Raw genomic sequence first — 22,578 nt, forward strand, 5'->3', positions numbered from 1 at the left:
GGGAACTGGAGGGCCTCCCGCAGGTGAGCCACTGTGGCCGCTGCCGCCGCCTGCTCAGCAGTGAACCCCCACATCTCCCCAGGCTCTGGGGGTTCTGGCCTTGAGACCCCAGCACAGACTATGAGCACGTTCAGTTCTCAGACTCCTAGAGGAAGCATCCCCTCTGCCGACCAAGGGAGCAGCCACCTCTGAGACTCTTAGGGAAACTCGGGAGTTGGGGGCAAATGTCAGGCTAAGAGGCAGTAGCATTCAGAAACCCAGAGAGCCTGACTGCTGTGCTGGGGGCTCGGGTTCCAACTCTCCAAGGTCTCTCCTGGGTGCTGGCCTCAGTAGGTGGCCTCAGGGGGAAGGTGTCTTCCCCCACTAGGCCCCTAAGGCCCTGAGACTACTGCCTCATCTTCCTGAGCGTCTGCTTGCTACGTTTATGGTCATTAGGAACAGGCATGTGACGGAGCTTCTGTTGACTCATTCAAAAAAACACGAAGAAGAGACATTTCTGTAAAAGAAGTTGGGATTTGGCCTTCTTCCGAGCCCCCCTCCCAGCCTTCCCATCAGCCACCATGGCTCAGTCACCCCATCAGCGTCGGCATCTCCTGGTTCCACGGAGCATGAGGCTGGGTTTCCCTCAGCCACCTTCTCGCCCGGCTGCAAAATCTAGAAGCAAACAGGAAAGTTAAGCTCTGCCCCATGTCATAATGTCTTTATTGATCTGGTCGCATAAATTATTTTTTTTTTAATTCACTGAAATAAACTTTTAAAGGAACGAACCCGTGTGAGAGTCTCATGGGAAAGGGGAGGGAGGTGGGGGAGGGGGAGCAGAATGTGTTCTTGTCGTGGGAGAGACCTGCCACCTTGAGTACAACCCCACACTTACGTGTGTTAGAGGAAGTGTCTGTGTGTGTGTGACAGAGGCAGAGCTGCAGGGACCTTGTGCTCCATATAGCTTTGCTGACTCCGGAGAAAATTTGGAGAAAGAGGCCGGAAGTGGGAAGATGCATCATTTTCCTCGGAAAGAAGTAGGCCTCCTGGATGAACCGCCTGGGGCTCGCTGACGACGGGTGTTCCCTCGCTGGAAGTTGTGCAGCTAAGTACAGGGTAGGTATACATGCTGCTCTCCAGCCCTGACGGGGACCCGGACCCAGCAGACCAGCTTCACCTCTGACAGCCGAGGCAGGGATGACACCTGCGGGGATTGCACTTTCTCCTTCCTGGAGGGAGGTCCGGGGTCCTTGTTTGGGGGAAGCCAGACTCAGAAAAGTGCCAGGCATTTCTAATCTGCAAGAGGGTGATGTCAAAGAATCACCATGGCAACGGAGAGTGTCCCTGGGATGTGTCACAACTAAGGATTATTTTCCCTCTTAAAATGGGGATGTAGGATCTCTAAGCAAATGGGTGATTTTTTTTCTCTCTTTGACTTGACAAAGGTGGGATGGAACTGATGATGGCCAGCGCGAAGGTGAGAAGCCTGAGGTGCGGTCCAGGAGGGAGGGTGGGGAGCGAGTGTAGCTACCGCCTCCCAGGTGTGCTGGGGCTGAGCACACAGATACAGCAAGGCATGGGAGCGGCAGGTGAGGGGTTGGAAGCTGTCTGCAGGAATTCCTGTCCTCTGTACAGCTCAATCAGACAGACCCACAGTCAAAGGCCTGAGTACCCGTCACCCACCTCATGCAGGACACTGGGGACCTTGGAGAAGGTCGCAAATACTTGAGCCAGGGCCCTGGGCAAAGAGGGTAAAGCCCTGGGGTTGGGACAGACCTTCCTGAAAAGGGGATTTGGCCTAACTGCTAAGGAACAGGAGAAGAGTTTTCCCGACAGAGAAGAGGCAAGAGCGGGCATTTCGGGCTTTAGCGGCCACCCTGTGCAGAGGCCTGGTGCATGCAGGGTGGATTGCTTAGGGGAACAGGGAGGAAGTCAGTGCGGCCAGGGTGTGGGGTGTACGGCACAGAGAGGAGGGTGGCCAGGAGCACAGCACGAGGGCCCTGTGTCAGGCCACCTCGGAGTTGTGAGCAGATGAGTCGCTCTGCAGGAAGATCAGAAGAGAGATTCTGACCCCTGAGGACTCGCGATCAACGTGTGGAGATGAGCTGACGGAAGTCAGCAACTCCGAGCGGATCAGGGCCCAGGCGACTGTGCCAAAAGTTCAGAGCAAGGGAAGAGGAAGTGAGCCGAGCCTCTGAGTGGGAGACACCACTGCAGGAGGGACTGCCGCAGGGCGTCAGGGCAGCCCTTGTTTACCGGGGAGCGGATGTGTCCTCTCTGGAGAGCTACTGTTTCTGGTACACTTACCACGTGCCAGGAGCTGACCTTTGTTACCCCCGTGGAATCCCTGCCACATCCACGAAAAGCGCGACACATAGGCACTCTTCTATTATTTTAGAGATGACTAAGCTGAGGCACAGAGAGGTTAGGTAACTTAGCCAAGGCCACACAGCTAGCCACAACTGGGATCTCCCATCCACTGTGTTAAGATCACGCAGCTAGTGAGTGGCAGAGCAGAGACTCAAGCTCCAGGTTGTTTCCGGAGCCCATGTTTTTAACCCACAGTATATGGGTCTATCGGAGACCCATATCTGAGCCTGGCAAGTTGGCTAGAGTTAGGCAGGCAGAGGTAGGGAGAAGGACTTGGAGAGCAGAGGGAAGTGCAGGGGCACATGGCAGAGCCTGGGAAGTGCTAGAGGGGCTGCTGGGCAACAGGGACAAGGAGGATGAGGGTGGTGGGTACTGCAGGAGAGGACGGCGAGTCCTCAAGGGTGTGGGGGTGGGGGGCATCCCAGGGGTCACTGGATGAGCGCCTGACCAAGGACTCGTTCTGTAATATGCAGGTTACCGAGAGCCAGCCTTGGCTTCATTTCTACCTGGCATCTCCAAAATCCTGGTCTGGGGTCTTTTTCTCTCAAACCACAGCTCTCTCCTGAATCTAAAACCCCAGGGCTCAAGAGCAACTCATGCTACAGAGCAAAGCAACTGTGGGTTTTCATTAAACCTTCTCGGCCCTGGACAGGGTGTGATTGTAGCAGCTTTGCTAATTGAACCCCCTGCCAGAGGAAGAGCACCCGCCCCAGCACCCCCACCCCCATGCTGGCTGGCCTGGAGGTGGGGGCAGAAATGCCCTGTGGGGCTGGCACCTGAAAGGGGCAGGAACGCCCCCCCCCCCCCAGCACTTGCAGCCACATGAAGAGCTTCCTGCCTGCTTGGGCCTCTCTCTGCTCTAGGTCTTATTTTTAGAAAGAGAAGTTTGATTCTGTTAAGCCCAGAACCGAATGTTGAAGACAGGTTTTCTGTGCTCACCAGAGGGTGAGCAGCCTGGGTCTCGGGGCACCCAGAGTGAGAAGCGGTTCCGACTGTGTTCTCAGCACCCTGATAGTGCAGGGCATGCAGGGGGAGCAGGAAGGGAGAGGCAGATGGGCTCTGGGCCCGAGGGAAGGTGGGAAGAGAAGAAAAGCCACAGTCCTTCTGTCCCCAGGGGTCAGACCTTCTCAGGGAGGTGCTGGCCCTTGGGCGGAAGGCTGAGGGCGCAGGGCCTCGGGAAAGGTGCAGCCACTGGGGCTGGGCTCTGGGAGGGGGATGGGAAACTGTTACTCTGGGGCCCAAGGGAGTAGCAGGCCGAACATTAAGGGGCCTAAGCAGGCAGGCGAGGGAGAGAGCTGGAGAGAGGGGACCATGCAGAGGGCTGACATTGGAGGGTAGGTAGAGGCAGAGGCCTCAGTGGCACACTTCTGCCCCTCACCCTCATAGGCTGTTCCCAGGTTACAGGGAGGAAGGCCCTTTGCACCATAGGGCCTTGATTGGTTATGTGTCCTGGCCGGTTTTGACCAAAGAGGGCAGTGTGGTTCCATGGGACACTAACCTAGCGGTCTTGTTCTCCCTGAGGCAGGAGGGGCATTTCTCAGGCAAATACATTTAAGAAACCCAGTATTCAGCGAGTGGGTCCCTTAAGAAGTCTCTGTGAGGTGTCTCTGGGCCAGTCAGACCCTCGCGTACAATGACATCTCTGAAGGAGCATGTGCCAGATGATGTTCCCGCAAGTTTTCTGGCCTTAGCTTAAGCCCTTTTTTCCCCTAGGACACTGTGAGAGACAAATGCTCCAGGCAGCGTCGCTGGGGAAGCCCTGCTCTAAAGTCCTGTTGCAACGACCGTCTCCCCTGCCCCCTTCACACACGTAGCGCACCCTGTGTAACGTTACCAGGGAAGGTTTGTCTGTGCAGCAACCTTATCTAGGTCACAGGCAGGGATCACATCGTGTCACGTGGAGCTGCCCCAGCTCCTAAAACGGAGCTGTGGACGCATGAGATATTTCATAAGGACTGATGGCCTGGGTGATAAACCTTAGACCATGTAGTTTGCACTAGGGTTTATGACCTGGAGATCAGCTGTTTTGGACTCTGGCTGATTTGAACTCAAACGGGACCAAGAAAAGAAAAGAGAAAAGAGAGAGAGAGAGAGAGAGAGAGAGAGAGAGAGAGAAAGAAAGAAAGAAAGAAAGAAAAAGAAAGAAAGAAGAAAGAATAGAAAGAAAAAGAGAAGAAAGAAAGAAAGAAAGAAAGAAAGAAAGAAAGAAAGAAAGAAAGAAAAGAAAGAAAAAGAGAAAGAAAGGAAAACAGTAAAGAAAAAGAAAAGAAAAGAGAAAAGAAAGGAAGGTAGGTTTGTTCCCAAACAGTTCCTACACCCCACAGCTGCCCCCTTCTTTCCCCGCCATTTCCCACGCCCCCCCCCCCCCCAGGACAACACGATTGCTCACTCAGCATCTCTGCAAATTGCTTTCCTAGGATTCCCCTCCTAACAGACTGCGCAGAATGAACCGTGAGAGACTATGGACGCTGGGAAACAAACTGAGGGCCTCAGAGGGGAGGGGGGTGGGGGAATGGGATAGACCGGTGATGGGTAGTAAGGAGGGCACGTATTGCATGGTGCACTGGGTGTTATACGCAACTAATGAATCATCGAACTTTACATCAAAAACCAGGGATGTACTGTATGGTGACTAACATAATGTACTAAAAAAAAAAAGAAAGAAAAGAAACAAGCTGACCCTAGATATCCTGAAACCTGGTAACACTTGCCACAGTTTGGCAAAATCCAGAATATGGGCTCCAGCCAGAAGGGGGTTGTTAAGTACCGAAAGGACCTCAGACGCTCTGAGCTGATACCTATAGAATGGTGCCCATGGCCCAAATCCCAGTGGAATGTGAAGACCATCTGGAAGAAAAGGGAAAGGCTGGGGAAGGGGGTGGGGGGAGGTTCTTAAATAAACTCAGAGTTTCCTCCTGCAGCTCCATTGCCTCAAAAGGGCACCTGAAATTCCACTCACCAATCCTTCCTTCCCTTGTTTCGCCTCAGAAACCAGCACAGTGAAGTGAAAAGAACAAACATGGGTGTTCTGGACTTCAGAGAGACCTGGTTTTGAGCAAGTCATTTCGCTTCCAAGCCTATGGGGGTGTACACAGGACATTGTACTTCGCTCCCCGGCATCTGCTTTCCCCTTATGGAGCTGCAGCAGCATTTGGGGGCAGTTGACCCTAGTCAAGGTTGGGCCTGACTGGTCCAAGGACACCATTCCCCCGGTTGGTGATGGGTTCTGCATGAGCTCACACCGGATCTGGCCAAGAAGCTGGAAGGAAATGTCTGCTGAAGGCATGAGCCTGTCCCTCCCACATGAGTTGTGAAAAAAGAGGCTGCTGCTGACCACAGCAGAGCCAGGCCCAGGGTGGAGCCCAGCCCCAGGATGGACAGAGTGAAGACGAAGAAGGTATGTCTTTGGTGACACTGTCTGTTGGCGTGTCTAACTGTAATTCTTCCACAATTCCCCATCCCTAACCAATCCATTCCTGCCATGTCTAAACTGCTGAGTTAGACCTTCTGCCCACACCCAGTAGCTGACCCTAGACAGCAGTCATGGCAGAAAAGGCCCACAAGCGTTTGGCCATATAATATGTGCTCAGCAAAATTTTGCTTCCCTTTTCCGTCACACTAACATAAAAGCAATCTTGAAATGTGGCCAAAGAAAACCCCATTTCTTCCCCTTTCAAGAATTAACTCGAGTGCTCTTCTGTGAGCCTAACATGGTGCCAGACTCATAGTAGGTCTTCAGTAAATATTTGAATGACTCATAACCCATGACACACTTCTAGAGTATGATGTGGGTAATGCCCGGATTTTGGTTTATGGCTTGCTTCATGGGGGCGGAAAAGATAACAGACAAATTTGTTGCAGAGGTCTGAGTCCTGTTTCTAGACTGTGGGAGGAACAACTGGAACACAAGTCTCCCCCGCCACCCCCACCCCCTGCCCCCTCCCCCACTTCCTCCACCCCCAGTCTCCATCCCTGCTCTCTCAGATAGACATCTGCCATTGGTAAGCTCAGGAGTCTGGCCAATCACCTACAAAGCAAACCATCTGAGAAATGTCTGGTATGCAGGGTATGCAGTGTGGTGTAGGCTTGTTTTTTTCTGTTCATCACTTGGCAAGGAAATCCTTCACTATTTTGTCTGGAGGCATTAGCATGGAGCGAGGGAGCGGGAGGTAGGGGGGAAGAGAAGGACAGTGCTCCCTCTTCTTCAGCTCCCAGGACTGCATGGCACAATCCTTCACCTGCTTCCCCCAACCCCTACCCCACCCCCCAGGCGCCCCAATAGAAGGCAAAATGAAACAGAAGTAGGGGTAGCAGCAGGGGAAGACATTTCCCTGGGGAGGAGAGTAACGAGCCGCTACAGGGGAGGCCAGGGCAGGGAGGAGGCCGAGCCATTGCAGGGCACAGATCAGTGTACTTCGCCTTTAGTGTCTAGCTCCTTAGCTTTGTGCAGGGGACCAAATCCGGGCTGGGAGTCATGAGACCTGGTTCGAGTTCTGGCTGGGTGATCTGGGCACATTTCTTGACTTCAGGGAATGTCTTTATTTTCATGAGGGAATGGGCCGTCCATCTTCCGCCGTGACTCCAACCGGGTCTGGATGGCGGACATCCCTGATGTTTGACAGCTACCAATTTTGAATATTAATTATATACGAGGAGCTCTTCTACGTACTTTATAAGTACATTTTCTTCATTAGAGCTAACACTCATTAAGTGCTCGCAGTATGCCAGTCACAGTTCTAAGAACTTTATTTATATTGCCTCATGTTGTCCTCACTACAAACCTACAGGGTAGATAGTAACCCCATTTTAGAGATGGGAAAGTTGAGGCACAATAAAGCCAAATACTTCCTCCAAGTTCACACAGCTGAAGAAGAGCAGCTTCAAGAAGTGAATCCAGGTTGCCTGGCTCAGAAACGTACCCTCAAACACTGTGGTCTATTGTTATTCATTACTCATTTTTCATTTTAAAAAAAATGGGAGTATTATCTCCATTTTATGGATAATGAAACTGAGAGTGAGAGAAGTCATGCCGTTCTCCACAGTCTTCACATGGAAGAACCAAGAGCCAAACCTAGATGTGTCGTTCAAAGCTTTTCCACCACTGTGGACTACCTCTCAATAGACATCCACGGACAGAAGACTCTTTAGACTCCCAGGGAAACCACTGCAGCTGGGTGGGTCCGATCTTGGAAGTCCCGTTTGTAAGCATGATGGGGGTGTCTAAATATAATTTGCAACAAAGTCAAAAAACAGGACTCCTATAAATATGTGGCGAACATGTGTCACAGATTTATTTAACTTATTAATGAAGGAACCAATAGAATGGCAAGGTTCATTCAAAAAATACAGGAAACCCTTAAGCATCACTGAAAGAATGCTGGGATAAGAGTGCCAAATTGCTTACAAGATTGATTACCTATAAGGCAACAGAAGTATAGCCTTTGGGTTGTGACCTATTCTACCTGACAAAACCATGGCACTTCTATGAGATAAGAGTCGTGTGCATGACTGTTGGTCTCCTCCAATTTCACATAAGACAGTGTCCCAATTGCTAGTAAATAGAAGGTCAAAATAAAGGAATGTATCCCAGAGAACAAGATGATCCTCCAAAGGCTCTGTTAGAACATACCCCAGGTAGTCATTCGTTTGCCTAACTCCAAGTTTTGGATACTGTGTCTAAACACGGGGCAGTGAGCTGATGAGCCCCCAAGGCTGTTGTAACATCATGTTGTAAAGCATGGTGTTTGGGATTGGGAGACCACCGGGTTCAAATTGTGGCCCCGCCATTTTGCACGCCTGTGCAAATCTCTATACCCTGAGCCATAGTTTCATCATCTGTAAGGATTTTTTTTTTTTTTTTTAATTAGGATAACAGTATTCTCTCTTCAACCTCACAGAATTTGGGCACGAACTCATAAGAGTGAATACAGCAGGACTGGGTGCGTTATTCTTCTGGCTTCTGATTCAAGGGGAACCGGCCACTATCACCAGAAGTCCCTGATGGCAAACTTCTAATATGGCGGGATACGTCGCTCAGTGCTGAGCTCTCTCCGATGCACAGGTGCCTCCAGTGAGTATGTGCCACCCGCAGACCGAGCCAGCAAAACAAGTCTGGCAAAGACTCTGGAGCCCTGATCATGTGAAGGAGTCAGAACTGTTGTGAGGGTGCTTTTGACAATGAAGCTTTGCAGAGAGATGCAGTGACCCTGAGTCATTTCACCAACCACCCTGGCGCGAGCCCAGAAGGAGACCTCTGTCACAGTCTTCACCAGGGTTTGGCGAACTTCTCCCCCAGACGGCAGACACTGTATCCTGGGCAGGCCACGTACAGCCTCTGTGGTTGTATATTCTTTGTTTTCATTTTTATTTTCGTTGTTTAGAACCTTTTTTTTCTTCCTCTTCAAATTTTTTAAGGGGTAAAAGTTATTCTTGGCTTCCTGGCTGTATTAGAATAAGCAGCAGCCTGAGTTTGGCCCGAGGGCCAGAGATTGCCGACCCAGATGTCGAGGCCTGGGAGTGGAGAGAACTGCCCCCGCATCCTGCACTCTCCACCTTCCAGCTGTGTGAGCTCGGGCCAGCGTCCTCACCCCTCTGAGCCTCCGTGTCCTCGGTGACGACTTTCTTTCACGAAATACCTGCGGCTCACGTTCTGCCTTGCCGAGCACCCAGGAGTGTTTGTGAGGCTAAATAAAATAAAGGCCCTGGTACATGAAACGCATGTGGCTTACGGCTGGTCTGCTCTTGCTGGAAACCGACGGTAGCTGGGGCTGCCCTGGGCAGGGGCCACGAAAGCCATTCGTGTTCCATGTCCACAAAAGTTCCACAACGATGGCCTGGCCTTGGGCAGGGCGGCGTGACAACACCCCAAGGACGTGTATTCAGTGTGTCCACGGTGGGTCCTATATTTGTTCAAGGCGTCCTCTCTGAGTCTGACCTGCAGCCAAGGCTGGTAGCCGCCAGAGCCGCATCCCACTCCTCGTGGTCTGAAAACTGCTGCCCATTGTGCCTCTGGTGGCCTCGGCGCCCCCCACCCCGGTGCCCACCGAGCCTGGGGACCTTCAAAGCAAAGCCACTTCCCCAGTCAGCTAAGGGTGAGACTCGAGCCCGGGCCGTCAGCTTGGAAGACTGTTTACGTCCAAATCAGTAACCCATGGTTCTCTGAGAGAACGGGGAAGGTAAGCGGGGAGGTGATCAGATCTACTGTGACTACCCCGGGAAAGGAAGCTGGCAGCCCCGAGCAAGGCCTGCTGCAGGCCTGTTGTCTGCCACGTGCACTCTCGCTGGCCCCGTTGACAGACACACAGACACTGAGGCCCAGGAGGTCCCCCGGCCGGCTCGAGCTACACGCTTAATCCACAGTTTTGATCAAGAGAGAGAGAAAGGCAGTGGTCTCCAGTGAGGCTGGTTTCTCCTGCCATTACCCTCCTGTCATCCTACCAACACTTCCCTTTATGGCGTTTTCCTGTGGCCGGAGGATCAGAATGCTGCAACATTTATGGTAAAATCTCCAAGGGGTTTTTTTGTTTTTAATCTCTAAGGCTGATGATTAACTCTTATTAAGAAACAAATTCCTGCTCCCATCATGGGGATTACACCCTGGAGCAGTTCTGAGCTGGACTCACCCAGGTTGTCACTAATTCTCTGCTTTATCCCCAGGTTGTTCCTGAAAAGACTGGATTTAAAAAAAAAATCATTACATGATTTAACATCATTTAAAGGGAATTTCTGTGTGTGGGGGGTAAGGTTTTTTGTTTGGTTGGTTTGGGGTTTTTTTTGTAAACAGGAGAATTCTTCTGCAAAGAAAATAATGTGGTTTGCAAATTTGGATTTTGGCATATTTGGTTTTCTTGATTATGTCTGTAACTTCGGCTACTGTTTCTTTAGTGACAGGTCCTGAACTCCCACAGATGGAGTTTGTACTGTGTGAAAATGGACTCTTTAGTACATAAGATGAAAGCAGAAAATCTCTCCTCATCACCACTGTGCCAGCCACCATTCGACCACATCACATAGGCTATCCCGTTTGCTACTCTAGAAAATTCTACGACATGGGTGGTGCTGTCCCCATTTTGTAGATAAAGAGACTGAGGTGAAAGCAAAGGGGTAGACATGGCCCAGCTTTGCCTGACTCCAGGGCAAGCGCTCTTGATCCAAAAGCAGGAGATTTTTCTATCTTTGAAAAACCAAGACAGAAGAACTCCATCCTCCACCCCTGCATCCCCTCCCCCAAATACCTTAGTCAATGCGGATTCTGGGTTGACGTGAGAACAGTTTACACTAACCCTGTGTTCCTTCTGTACTTCGAGAGAAGGAGCTGGGCTGATCACACAGAGAACACCCACGTGGCCAGCATCCCCCCAGCAACCGGAGGCCTCACTGGTCTGGATCCATCAGATCTTCACCGAAGCCCAGGGAGTCTACGAAAAGGAGTGTGTGTGGTTTAGATGTGTCCAAACTTCCCCTGAGCCCCGGCACTGCGTTCACCGGCTGAGTCTCATGCCTGCTTCGTACAGAGACCAGGAGGGATGCAGCTGTCCTTGCCTTGAAGGGACCCCTCGTAATCATGATTTCCTGAGCAGCAGATGCTCTCCCAAGGCCGCTTCCGCCTCCACCCCATGCGCTCCCTGTGAACCTGGAAGGACATTTTTCAAATGAAATTTCTTTCTTTTTTTTTTTTTTAATATTTTATTTATTTATTTAACAGAGATAGAGACAGCCAGCAAGAGAGAGGGAACACAGCAGGGGGAGTGGGAGAGGAAGAAGCAGGCTCCCAGCAGAGGAGCCTGATGTGGGGCTCGATCCCAGAACGCCAGGATCACGCCCTGAGCCGAAGGCAGACGCCTAACTGCTGTGCCACCCAGGCGCCCCTCAAATGAAATTTCTGATCCAGATGCTGACCTGAGCACTTCAGTCCATCTCAGGTGAGTTTCTGTTGCTTGCCACCAAGTAAGTCCTGAGCAATGAAGTACTTACACAGAGCCTTGCCTTGCGAATGGCAAGTCTGCCAGAGCTGTCCCTGTGTGTGGTGGTTGGTACTGTCTTCGCCTGTTTCCCGAGTGCCTGCCGCTCTGGTGCCCCACGACGCAAGTTTGTAGCAGCCTTCCAGTCTTGCCGTCAGGTTTAGCTCCTGTGGGGTACCGGTGGGGCTGATACACGCACAGGCCCTGGGGACAGGAGAGACAGAAGTGACTACTGTTGACAGGGTGCCTGCCATGTGCTTGGAACTGACCCAGGAATCAGTAAGCCTCTCAAGGGGCAGGAAGTTTGGTCGGAACGGGGAAAATCATGGAAGACTTTCCAGGAAGGTTTATGTAGTCATCTAACAAATACTGAAAAGAGCAAACAAGTATCGCACTGACAAGAGCAGGGACTCCGAGTCAGAGGACCAGTCTTCCTGACCCTGGCTCTGACACCCTCTCTGAGATTCCGCCTCCCCAGCTACAAGATGGGGGATTTGGACTCGATGGGCGGTTCTCACACTGAATTTTCTTGGAGTCCAAGGTTTCCCTCCACGGCAGGCACAGAAGAGCTGCTTGCATCTGCCATTTGTACTGGGGCTCCACGTGTATGTCCGTTGGGGAACGTGCTCTGCTGCTCTAGGAAGGCTTAAAATCCGAGCCGTCTTCAGGTCCCTGCAGCCTGTCCACCTGGGGAAATGTGTGCCAGGCACTGTATTGTCTGCCAAGCAAGTGCCCAGGTGGGGACCGTGTGCTCTGAGCACACACAGGCAGAGAGGGAGACCAGGGGAGAGGCTCCCTGGACGTGTGGGGGCTCTTCCCTCCCAGGGAATCCCTCCAGGCCCACACCTGCCTGAGCAGAGGGCATGTCCCTCGGGCGGGGGTAGGACCCCGTGAAAGAGTAGCTGTTGGCTAGGAGTCAGGTGTCTGGACTTCCATTCTGGTCTTGGCTCTGTCCCTTCCTCTCTGTGATTTGGGTAGGCTTTTAAAACCGCCTGAGTCTCATTCTCTTGAGTCATGAGCTCCTTTGGAAAGTGTAATAGATGGGAGACACGAGAGTGGACACACAAATGTCAATGTCATTGTAAAAGGAAAATCAAAGTGGAAGAATGCATTTGAAGCCAACTGATTCCAGGCTATGGATCTGCACTTCTGGGCCCTGCCAAGAAACACCACCTGCTCAAGCAGGGGTACCCCAGCCTGAGGTGCTTTCTAAGTATGCTATCTTTTCTTCCTACATAGGGGTGCCGTGATGGTAACGCCCCTGGCAAACGCCCAGCATCCCAGCCCCGCTATGGTCCTTTCTGCTTGTATTCGGGGGTGGTAGCAAAATGGTTAAGAACGAGACTGCCTGTTCAAATCCTCCTCTGCCCCGTATTAGTCTTTGTGCCTCAGTTTCCCCACTTGCAAGAGAGGAATCAAACTAGTACCTATGTCAGGGGGTGTTGGTGAGATTTAAATGCAGAAGCCCACCTAAAAGGCCTGGCATAGTAGCTGGCCCATAGGAAGGGCTTGCTGCGGGCTAACTAACCACCATTATACTATCACATAATGTGCACTTGTCTGTCTACAGCAGCCTGTTTGGGGGCTCAGAAAGAGCACTGCAACAGAGGAACAGCTAATGTTTTCGTCCTGTCTGCGGCAAGTACTTTACATATATTAACTTACACAGTCCTCATACAACCCCGTGAGATACGACTTACCATTCCCAATTTCCACATGAGGAGACCGGGCACAGAGAGGTTCAGTACATTCCCCAGAGGCACAGAGCTACGACATGGCAGAGTTAGGACCGGCAGTCTGAGTCTACCACCTTTAGTCTTTCTTCTGATAAATACTTACTTATCAGAATATTTACTGGATGATGCAGGCAATATATAACCAAGGAAAACATGTGAAACTACAAGAAAGCACACTCATAAAAATCAACTTACCTCTACCACCCAGAGATGAACATTTGGTCAACCATCTTTTTCTGCATGTGCTGGGGCTGTGTTTATGCATGGGCCTAGTACTTGCAGAGTGAGATTATGTTGTAGATGCATTTTTTCTTTATCATAAGCACTGTTCTGGGTTGAACTGTGCCCCCCCCCATTTATATGGTAAAGTTTTAACCCCCAACACCTCAGAATATGATCTTATTTGGAAATAGGATCCTTACAGCGGTAATCGGGTTGAAGTGAAGTCATTTGGGTGGGCCCTAATCCAGGATCACCTGTGTTATTATTACAAGGGAACTGTGGACACAGAGCTACGCATAGAGGGAAGACGATGTGAGGAAGCCAAGGAGAGAGCCCCGGCACAAACCCTTCCCTCACAGCCCTCGGAGGAAACCAACCCTGCCGACACTTTGACCTCGGGCTTCTGGTCTCCAGAACTGTGAGAAAATACATGTCTTTGTTAAGTCACCCAATCTGTGCATTTTGTCACAGCAGCCCTAGAAAGCTGACACAAGCACCCTTCAGTACGTTATTGATCTCTGCTTACTTTCTCGCAGCTTTTCGCCAACCCCCCCTTCCTTCCCCTACACCTGGTTTCTACTCCATTGGATCCAACATAGTGCAGGGCCCCTGCGATTTTTCTAATGGATCCCAGTTGTCTCTAATTTCTACCATGGGTGAAATTTCTCTGGGTGATGGGACCAGAAAGCCTTCCAGAAATTGCTAGGGAGTATCTCAATGTGGTCCACCTCTGACCCCTACCGAGGCCTCGACTTCCCTGAAAGGAAGTCAGGATTATGGAGAAGCGGGTAGGGAGCTGTTCCCAGCTGGCGAGTACTGGAGGAGAAGGGGTATCCACAAGCCATTGTCAGCATTTCAGAAAAGCCCAACAGAACTCATAGCTTTTATTCTTAACAGAACCAAATTCTTATTATTTTTTAAAGATGTTATTTATTTACTTGACAGAGAGAGACAGCCAGCGAGAGAGGGAACACAAGCAGGGGGAGTAGGAGAGGAAGAAGCAGGCTCCCAGCGGAGGAGCCTGATGCGGGGCTCGATCCCAGAACGCCGGGATCATGCCAGGAGCCGAAGGCAGACGCTTAACGACTGAGCCACCCAGGCGCCCCTAACAGAACCAAATTAAGTACCAGAACAGCTGTCCAGGTTGCCAACCTATGAAGGCACCAGAACATCACTGAACTAAGTCAGAAAGATGAGGCCACTTAACCTCCAGTCTCCAAGTACGTCTCCCTGTTCAGCTGGCGAGAGGAGAGGTAAGTGAAGTTGGTGGCGTTGTCTAGGAGCAATAGGGATGGAAGGTCCCTCTGTCGAGCCTCTTGGTTGCCCACGTGAAGAACTGTCCCGTGTTGGTTGGCTGCACGTGACACTCCAGTGCTGCCTTCATGGGGCCCATCACTGGAATGCGGCTAGGCAAGTCTGAAGTCCTTTTAGATGCCTTCCAGGAAGCAATCAGCGCAGAGCCTCAGCAGAGACAACCAAAGAGAAAACGAAATCTATGAAGGTCAGTTAATAAAAAGACAGACTTTATCACTGCGGCCGTGTTAATGCCTCTGTCCTTGCTGAGCATGTGAGACTCGGGCCATCCACTTAGGAATGACAGAAAAATGGCCTGGCCTGTTGGTTCATGTGTTGATATATGCAGCTCTACACAACAAGAGAAAAGTAACCATTACCGAGGCATCGGGCTGAGCAGTTAGAATATTTAACAGCAAAGGCTCATGTTGGGGCTGGGAAGAAATGAGTGATGGAATGCAGCCTTGATGGTGCAAAAGATGGAACCCACTGAATCAGGGAATGGGGACACAGGGGAGGAAGATAACCCAAGGGCAGTAAATAGAAAACCTTCCATGTACCTGGTGTCACACTAGGCCAGTGGTTCTCCGACTCTGTAGTCTCGGGACCCCTTTACACTCTTAAAATTATTGATGACCCCTAGAGCTTTGTACGGGTCGGTTCTATCTACTGAACTTCACCACTTTATAAAAAATCAAAACTGAGAAAAAACTTAACAACAAGAAAACCCAGCATACATTCTACTAGCAGTCAGGGCCAGAAGCCTTTGGAAAATTCTACTGTACCCTTGTGATAGTGAAAAAGGCAAATGACATCTTAGAATTTTCTTTCTTTCTTTTTTTTTTTTCTAAAGTAAACTCTCTGCCCAACATGGGGCTCAAACTCACTACCCTGAGATCAAGAGTCGCACGCTCTACCAACTGAGCCAGCCAGGCACCCTGATATCTTAGAATTTTCAAGATAATAGTTTGGACCTTGCGGCCCTCCAAGAGTGTGGGGGATTCTCTAAGGCCCCTGGATCACACTTCGAGAGCTCCTGAGCTAAGCTGCCCACTTTAGGTTAGCTCATTTAAATCTCTTACCCTGAAATATATAGGATTACTATTCCCATTTTCCACATGAGAAAACTGAGCACTTGAAAGGTCTAGTAACTTGCCCTAGGTGACGACAGCTATCAAACAGCACACCAGGCTTCAGCCCTGCTCTGATCCTGGAGCCCACATTTGAATTGGACTTGACCAGTGGCAAGGCCAGGCCCAGGAGGGGAGCAGCTGGACAGTCTTCACATTCATGAGGGACCACATGGTGGGAAATACAGACCTTCCCACCAGGGAGCTGACTGGCCATGAAGAGCAGCTGGGGTGTCCAGACTGAACCCCACTCCGTGTGCCTGCAACGTGGGCACAAACTTCTGACCATCTGGTTTGGGGAGGGAGGGACCTAGAGGTGTGAAAGGAATGGGCCAGCAGAGACCTGACTGCCAGGCCAGGCTTTGCCATCGGATGGCGGGGGGCGTGGCGAGGTGCATCCCGGAGGGGCTGGGCTGGGTGAGGCCTTAGGGTCAATCACCATTGGGACTGACTCCCTCCCCAGGCCTGAGTGCTTGTCCTGGATCCAGGCGGGAATCTCAGGGTCATAGTCAACAGAGGGCGGACGATGGTCTGCACAGCCTGAGAGGAAAACAGCTCTGTTCTGGCTAACCCACACGGGTGAAGGATCAGCCCAGAGAATCTGGGGCCTTTTCCAGGACCATAATAGGTGATTTCGTTCCAAAGCCTGACATTGGGAGTATCACTGAAATCCACCGAGAGCGAGAGTTTTATATTAGAACAGCATTCCAGGGCTACTGCTGGCCTTCCGCTGGGGAGCTCTGTTTCCAATCTCAGGGATGTCAAACAGTTTTAAAGGCACAGGAGCTCAGTGTTACGCAGCAAGGCAGCAGGGTGGAGGGGGCAGGGCCATGGCCAACACCCTCCCAGACCATGCTCAAGGCTCCGCCCTGTCCACGGCAGCCCCACTCTGGCCCAGACCTTCGAGTCTGGGCCCCCCATTCTGCTTTCCAGCTCCCAGCTGGGCTCGGGGAACATCTAGTCTTGAAATTGGGGGTGCCCTTGGCTACCCATTCAGACACTTCCACAGAGGGCTGTCCACACCTTCAGGCTTGCCCATGTTCTGTTACTCAGACACTTAGCTCCTGGGCACACTGTCTGGGATCACAGGCCCAGCCAGGTGCCCATGGCCCACATTCCCTGCCAGCCTGACGTCATCTGCCTGCCACCTCCCAGGCAGGGATGGCCACACTTAGCAAAAAAGAACACTAACAATAGCTCACGTTGTGCTGCGCTTTACGCTTCACAGCTGACCACACACCTGTCTGCCCGGGTTTCAGGTTACACAGTTGCGTCCTCTAGGGAAGAGGAAGCTAAGTCTTGGTGAAGTGAATGAGCGTGTAAGGTCACCCCAGGGAGAGTGGCCCTAGGCCCCAGTTCTCTCCTCTCGGCCCGGGGTTCTCTGGGCTGCACAGTGTGGCATTTGGGGACGGGGTAGGGAGCAGGAGAGGCACAGGGCATTGGAGCCCCCTCCTCACCTTTGATCTCCACTGGCCCATCTGCCTTGAGTCCTGGAAGAACCCTTTTTTGAGGTTAGAAAGGCCCCAGTTCCAAGTGTCAAGCAGCTGGCCAGTCTGTTTGCCTTGAGTTCTCTCTCCTAAAGAGCACTCCCTCCCCAACCCCTGCTTAAGAGATTCTCCCAGACCTTCTGCTCTCTGGATTCTGGGAGGGAGGAGCCTGCCCTAGCTAATCCCAGGAGCTTCGGTTTGCAAGGCTAGCCTTTGCTATCCTTCCTGTGATGTGATCATGGCCACTCAGCAGGTTATTTAATAACATGCCCTGTGGGAAGGAGACCCTCCGACCTTTCAGCACGGTGTGAGAGCCCCTGCAGCTGCCTTCCCGGGGGCAGGTCACGTCAAGAAAAGGAGTTAACCTCACTATGGGGGCCCAAAGGGAACTCTTGCCCTGGCAAAGCCACCTCTGGGAAACAGCTCTCTGCCCAGACCAGGGATGGGAGAACTCTGGGGAGCCCTACGAGCTGGAGACCTGGCTGACCTCTGGGGGGGCCCCTCTAATGGTGTATCCGTGGGAGGCCAGCCCAGGACTCTCCTGAAGCTTTGCCCTAAGGGGCCCTTCAGCTGTTCACAGGCGAATGAGGCCCAGGGCAAGCCAGTCAACTCCAAGGACCACAGAAGCCTCAGGAGGCGGGGGCCCACGTGTGATGCCAATGTTGCTGTCTCGGATGCTTTACTCACAGGGGTCGCATGCAGGTAAAGCAAGCTCCCTGCAGCCTGGCTGAGGACTCTGGTGTCCATGCTGAGTGTGAGTTGTCAGAAGAGACCTGATGGTGAGTGTCAAGGAGCAGCAGAGAGAAATCTCGACATCCCCTCATGTCACCCTCACTGGGCTCACCAGCTTTCTCCAGCAGTTACAGGATTCTGGGGTAGACTGAGGCATGGAGATGCACTCACATGGGCTTTTCGCCTCTAAGAAAAAATGTTTCACTCCACCCAGATGCTTGCTGGGTCCTGAGTTTGCAGTAAGGGAGTCCTGGGGTCATTCTCTTGTGCTGGATACAGACTGGTGGATGATTCCAACCTCCTAGCCGCCCTCCTGGGAAAAAATCTGAGAATCTAAGGAAAGACGCACTACCAAACCAACCCTAACGTTTATTCCAGGAAAGCCAACCTCCCCTTCTAAGTGCCTCCTCTTTGTAGAACTGTGTTCTTCAGCCCTTGGCTCCCGCGGAAGTGTGAGAAGGCCACATTTGTCCTCCAGTCTTAGGCATTTTGGGCTGGGGTCGGCTACAGTGTAAAGTACTTCCTGGGTCACCACCCATGAATGGGTCACTGGTGGCCCAAAGCCCTGAGGAGAGCAGAGGGAGGTGGGACAGCGAGTAGATAAACAGCAGCATGAGAATGTGATTTGCCTGCTATTGGAGGCGAGGACAAGCGCTCAGAGAGTGGAGGTGGTCATGACTAATGCCTTTGGGAGCAAAAGAGGCTTGGCGGACATAATGCCACGTTAGTCTGCAGTGGGGAGCGGCCCAACGAGGAGGCTGTCTGTGTGCCCTGGTGAGGCCTGGGGCAGTTAGTGGGAAGGTTGGGGCTGAACGTGAGGATGAAAGAGCTAACCCCCACATGCTGGTGGCCCCCAAGATGGCCCCTGGGTGGCAGGCCTGGCTTCTACCTGCTCCTGAGAGAGGATTTTTGGAATAGGCTTCCACTGAAGGTGTGGAATGAGGCGGGGTCATGGGGTGCAAGTAACAGAAACTCATGGGCCAACCTGAGCAAAGAAAAAAATCTATAGGGAAACCACTTGGGTGCTCACAGAATCAGTGGGAAATCTGGAGAAACCAGGCTTGGCAAACAGACAGGAACCAAGAGAGGCAGGGCAGGAGCCCACAGACGAAGGGCACATCACAGAAACACCACTGCCAGGAATGATCTCCCAACTGTCCCTGTGCCTCGGTGTCTTTCCTTCAGAGGTCTAGGTCCCAAATGGTAGAGACTCAGATCCTTTCTCTGCATCCTGACTGCCAGGGAACAAAGAACAGGACCCTCTGGCTCCTGGAGTCTGGGGAAGGCAGGCTCAGAGGTCTCAAGGGACAGACATCAGCTGCTCTCCCAGTGTCCTTTTCGTGGCTGGAGAGCTGCTTCCGGTGTTTTATCCCTGCTATGGAAAAGTTCAGCAACGTCCTGGGGGACCGGGATGCAGGGAAGGGAGAGGTTAATTTTCTGGTTTCTGCCTTCTCTAATGTGACTAATCAGTTTCTTTCCATGGCCTTTTGCAAAAAATGTTGTGATCGTCTGTAGGCATAGAGAGCCCACTGTGACTGACATGGAAGAGGGTAGGGGAATCCTAAGCAAAAAGGAGGGAGGACATCTCTGTAAAATCCCTGCAATGATCATAGTTTATTAAATGACTTCTGTACGTCAGGCTCTGGATTAAGTACATTTGTTAATGTAGCAGGGGAAAAACTTATTTAAAAAGCCTGCTACATGTTAATTGTAATGGCCTTAAACTGGAAACTACCCCAACATCCACCAAGGTGACAATACATTGCAGTGTATTCACAGAGCGGAACACCACTAAGCAGCATTCTCAGGGGGCAGGCTGCCCCCGTAGGTGCCTGAGAGCCTTTCAGGAAATCCGCAAGGTCAAAATGATTTACATAATAATCCTAAGACATTATTTGCCTTTTCCACTTTTTGGACGTTTGCGCTGATGGTGCAAAAGCAAAGGTGGGTAAAACCGCAGGTGACTTAGCAGACATCAAGGCAGTGACCCTCAGCTGTGCTAGTCAGCCACCGTGTCATTCACTGTCATGCATTCACAGAAAAAAAATGGGGCAGTTTCTCTTAAGATTGTATCTTGATGAAACAGTAGAGATCATGAATTCTATGAAACCTTAATCCCTGACTATATGTCTCTAATATTCTGTGTGACAAAATAGGAAGCACCCATAAAGCACTTCTGCAAAGTACAGTGATGTTATGACTGCGTTGCAAGCTAAACTAGCCCCTTCCTTGTGTGTGATTCTTGGTTATTGTACGCAAGACACTCTTGCACTAGAAATCGCTGGGTCATAGCATATGCGCACGTTCAACTTGATGAGAAAATACCAAACGTTCCCGAGCATAAGTAATGTGTGTGAGATCTTGTGAATTCACATTCCAAGGCTTATTATGGTCTGACATTTATAACTTTTTTGCCCAAACCAATGGCGATAAAATGGTATCTTGTTGTGATCTCAGTTTATGTTTTCCTAGTTGTTAATGAGGCTGGATGTGTTCATTGGCCACGTATTTTGCCTCCCACTGTTAATTTTGAAACAGCCTTGTCAGCCAATGTCACAGAAAATGTGAGCGTGTGTGGCCCCAGCTAAGCGTGGTGAGGTGACTTAGTATTACCATGTTTAATATATAAGATGCCATCAATTATAAGAGGCATCATCAATTTAATATAGATTTCTACAGAAAAAGAAATGTCAAACCAAATTATACCTTTTTTAAAAACTAATAATAGTGTACATTATTTATTAGGGTGATCACACACCATTTTCTTTTCTCATGGCACCACCTCTAATCAATCTTCAAATTCAGGGTCTAAAGATTCCACCAGTCGAGGCAAACGCTATAAAAGAAGTATAGATGTAGGGAGCCTGTTCGCGTGAATGGGCTTCCTGAACATACTTAATATGGTTACTATGCCAGGTTTTTGTTGTTGTTGTTGTTGTTGTTGTTGAAGATTTTATTTATTTATTTATTTGAGAGAGAGAGCACTTGTGCATGCTAATATGGGGAGGGGCAGAGAGAGAGGGAAAGTCAGAGAATTTCAAGCAGACTCTGTGCTGAGCCTGGAGCCCGATGCAGGCTTAACCCCACGACCCTAAGATCATGACCAGAGCCGAAACCAAGAGTCGGATGCTTGACTGGCTGAGCCACCCAGGTGTCCCAATACGGCAGGTTTTGTTTGCATTTCCTATTTGGTTAAACTCACAGTTTCATTTTCTCTGTAACTGAATTATGTATCACTGGAAATTTGAAAGTCAGACACTTTTGACAGATGGTTGTGTAATTTCTAGCGACAATCTTCCACAAGGCACAAATTAGCCACAGCAGCCTGTCACAGCTCTCCATTCCGTGATCTGCTCAGAGAGACTGGCTGAAGTTTGCACAGCCCCGCAATGACAACCATGTCACAACTCACTCCTCTGGTTGCTGCCAGCAAATTTTGACTGACATCCATTAAAAGACACAAGCCAAGCCTAGAAGCATTCAAAAGCAAAAGCACACATCTTATCTTTCTTAATTATTTACTAACTAAATGATACATAGATGTGGATCTGTGTGTGTGTGTAGGTGTATGGCTAAACTTTACTGAGCGCCTACTAAGTGGTAAATTCTATTATCAGAAACTCTCCATTCATTATCTCTAATCTTTATGGTAATTCTGTGAGGTAGGTAACATTATCCTCATTTTAAAGAAAACTGAGATTCCAAGAGACAAAATAACTTGACCAAGACTCTTAAGGAGCAGAATCAGTATTCAAATCCAGCTCTCCCTGGCTTCGGAGCCCATAAACTTTCTACCACACCATAAAAGGCACAAATGTTGAGCCTTTTTTAGGTACCGACCTCCATGGGCCACTGGGGTAAGATCTCAGACAAATCACTGGCCAGTGTTGGCTGTTACGTCTCTAAGGGTGGACCCCTCCCTTTATGAAGGTTACTGGCAGGGACAATAGAGAGATTAACTAGAGAGTTGAGCTATGTTAAAAATAACAACAAGGTGGGGCGCCTGGGTGGCACAGCGGTTAAGCGTCTGCCTTCGGCTCAGGGCGTGATCCTGGCGTTCTAGGATCGAGTCCCACGTCGGGCTCCTCCGCTGGGAACCTGCCTCTTCCTCTCCCACTCCCCCTGCTTGTGTTCCCTCTCTCGCTGGCTGTCTCTATCTCTGTCGAATAAATAAATAAAATCTTTAAAAAAAATAATAACAACAAGGTATTTACTCCTAATGCTGTTAAGCTCCTTGGAGCTGTGTGCAGGCTGAGCAGGGGAGGGCTTGTTCGTTGGCCATCGTACAGGTGGGTCTAACGTTGCTACTACAGTCTTCTGCATTTTCCCACCTCAGCCAGGGCTCTGTGTCACTGTTTCTCATTGGTTACTGCACAACCCTAACCTTTTTTGTTATGATGAGTTAGTTGTCAGCAAAGAGGCTCCGATCTGGCCCTGGAAATGTACTTCTTTTCCGTAGGCATGTCCCATGCCAAAGGAGAAGGTGCTCTAGGCTGGGGGCTTACACACAGGGCTGGTTTGGGGCTCCCACAGGTCTGAGGACTTCTGGGGTGGAGGGGGGATGGGCTGTTCCCTGCCTTTAGACAGAAGGACCCTAGGCTATTTTGGGCAAGTAAAAGCTCATTTGGGTTTTCAGAACTTCCCAAAGGATCATGTTCTTTATCTCCCT

At 50.7% G+C, this 22,578-nt stretch overlaps 1 long non-coding RNA gene across 1 annotated transcript in view; it reads left to right on the top strand.

Annotated features, from left to right (window-relative positions):
- The first annotated feature begins 5,250 nt into the window (after nucleotides 1-5,250).
- The window catches only part of LOC123794857 (uncharacterized), a 30,372-nt gene continuing 13,044 nt past the window's right edge, over nucleotides 5,251-22,578 (top strand). Inside the window, exons 1-5 of the long non-coding RNA XR_015723161.1 lie at nucleotides 5,251-5,746; nucleotides 8,247-9,847; nucleotides 11,054-11,270; nucleotides 12,880-13,685; nucleotides 14,213-14,520. This is a non-coding gene — a long non-coding RNA (uncharacterized LOC123794857). The remainder of the gene's footprint in view (nucleotides 5,747-8,246; nucleotides 9,848-11,053; nucleotides 11,271-12,879; nucleotides 13,686-14,212; nucleotides 14,521-22,578) is intronic.

Source organism: Ursus americanus, chromosome 36 (genome assembly GCF_024610735.1).
Source record: "Ursus americanus isolate L20-20 chromosome 36, mUrsAme1.1.p, whole genome shotgun sequence".
Lineage (NCBI taxonomy): Eukaryota > Metazoa > Chordata > Mammalia > Carnivora > Ursidae > Ursus > Ursus americanus.